We start from the raw sequence: 2500 nt of genomic DNA on the forward strand, positions 1-2500 counted from the left end.
TCAGTGAGAAAGCAGACTCAGACGGCTAACTTTAAATTCTGGCAGAGAAAATCAGACCTAGATGTTGAAAATGGACTGTCCTTTTAAAGATGTTTTCTGCCTGATGTTTCTTGCTTATTGTTTCAAACTGATGTTAAATAGGTTAAAAATGTGAGAAGCTGACTCTGGGTGGAAACTGGTCCTTTCTGTTCAGACTCATGATAGTTCTCACAAGCTTCTGTTCTCAAGAATTTTCCAGGTTCAGACTGACCCTCTGACTCTGTGAAAGGATCTGACAGCAGCTTGCATGTTTTAGTGCCTTGGCATGCAGGATTTTCTCTCGCTAAAAAGGCTTCCACCTCAGGGGTCAGTCTCCTTGGGTCCCTTAAAGGGTGACCTAAACCTAGATTAATCATGCAGAGTCCTGTGGAAACAGACAGGGAATTCAAATTCCGCTGTAGATTAATCTAACTGGGGAACAGTGTGAGGGCTGTTCAGGATGCTGACCAGGGCTGTCCATGGCGATGCTTTGAGATGTAAAATTGGCATGCCCACACGATGTCGACACTATGCACTTTGCGGATCTGCATTGGGTGCCATTTCCCAACATGTTTTGTTTCAATTTGGTTTGATGGTACCTTGTAGAAAATTTTTCCCTCATTTTGAGCCTGGCATGGCTCTGTTTGGAAAATGGAATTTTTGAAACTTTCCTTTGTCTTTCTGTGAAGTGTTCCTTCCCGACAGCAGGGGTCGGTGGCTCAGGTATGAGAGGTGGCATCATGAGCACTCTGAATGAGCAACTTGTGGCAGAAGTTGCTTATAATGAGTCTAAGGGCTCTACAGGTGGCTCATGGCAGGAGTTACTCATGATGAGCTCTTAAAAAATACTTTAATTTTTTTCCTTGGTTCCAATACTTTGCAGAGAACGTCAATTAAATTTGTACACACTTTTTAATTAGAATTAGGCTACTGATATCAGTCATAAATTTTTCTTTGACTTGTTTGTCCCACTTCAAGTGTTGAGTTTGTTTGTGTTTCCATGGATACTTGTTCTCACCTTGTTATTTCATGGATATGTTTTATGTCACCTTAACAACCTATTGTGTATGTTTGTGTCATCCTTGACTACCTGTTTCTAGATCTCTCTGGAGCAGAGGAGTGTCCAATCTCTACCTTCGATTTATTGATCGTTACCTTGGAAACCTGCTTGGTATATGAATACCTCTTTTTGCTTGCAGATCAGTCTGTCTTCAGACCTTGAGGTGCAAACTTCAGTGAAGACACCTCCGCCTTTACAACTTTTAATTAACTTTTGCTTTTACTAATTTTTCCTTTTAGGAATTTTCTTTTAGGTTCAAATTCTTCTTTACCACGGATATGGGACAAGGTAACAGTCGTCAGCTGTTTATGCTTAAACATATGTTTAAGGAAAGAGGTGCAAAAGTTAGCTTGCAAAAATTGAATTACTTTCTGGAATTCATTGAACATGTTTGTCCTTGGTTTCCTGAACAGGGCTCCTTGAACATTGAAGTATGGCAAAAACTGGAAAAAGAATTGCAGGATTTTTATGACAAAGAAAGACCTCTGAAGGTTCCAATCAATGCCTTCAGTCTCTGGACTCTCATTCGAGATTCCTTGGATTCTAGATACGAAAAAAGAAACCTCGCTGAGAAAGGTGTGCTAACTTGTATTAATCAGCCTTCTGCTCCTCCAGGTTATGAAGTAGAAGATTCTCTGAGGTTGTTTGATGCTTTGCGAGATCATTCTGATGAGGAATTTGATTTATCTGAAAAGGTTTCTGCTTTGCACTTACAAGAAACTTTTCCTTCCTCTAAAAAACAGAAACAGCCTGAAAAGGACACTCAGGTAACATATACACAAACTCAAATGAATTTGCCTTTTGCAGGTTCTTCTCAGGCTGCAGGACTGTGTCCTCCTCAGGTGCGTAGCAACTCTGTTGCTATGACCATGGTACACAATCCCTCTGCTTCTTGTTCTTTATCTTTAATGTCACCGTTACAAATAAGTATGCAGCATGCAGCTGCTACTGGAGAGGATATGTCAGGATTTCATGTCTTTCCAGTTGTCGAACGTGATGATGGCCAGGGAAATAGGGTTAGAACGCATGTCACGTTTCCATTCAAATCTCTGAAAGAATTGAAATCTGCTTGTGCACAGTGTGGGCCTACAGCTCCTTTTACTCAGGCAGTGATAGAATCTATGACTACTGAAGCCTTGGCTCCTAATGATTGGAAGCAAATAGCCAGGGCTTGTCTGTCAGTCAGAGATTTTCTTTGATGGAAATCAGACTTTGGTGGATTCTGTCAGGTTACTGCTGACCTAAATAGAGATCAAAATATTCCCATTACTTTTGAAATGCTTGCTGGTGAAGGCCAATATAGGGAAATGGACCAACAGATAAACTTTCCTATTGCTGTTTATCCTCAAACTAATGCTGCAGCAAAAAAAAAAAAAAAAAGCCTGGAACAAGCTGCCCACCGCTGGCAAGCAGACTGGGGAC

This window comes from Nannospalax galili, unplaced genomic scaffold, assembly GCF_000622305.1.
Source record: "Nannospalax galili isolate Female #2095 unplaced genomic scaffold, S.galili_v1.0 scaffold1422, whole genome shotgun sequence".
Taxonomy (NCBI): domain Eukaryota; kingdom Metazoa; phylum Chordata; class Mammalia; order Rodentia; family Spalacidae; genus Nannospalax; species Nannospalax galili.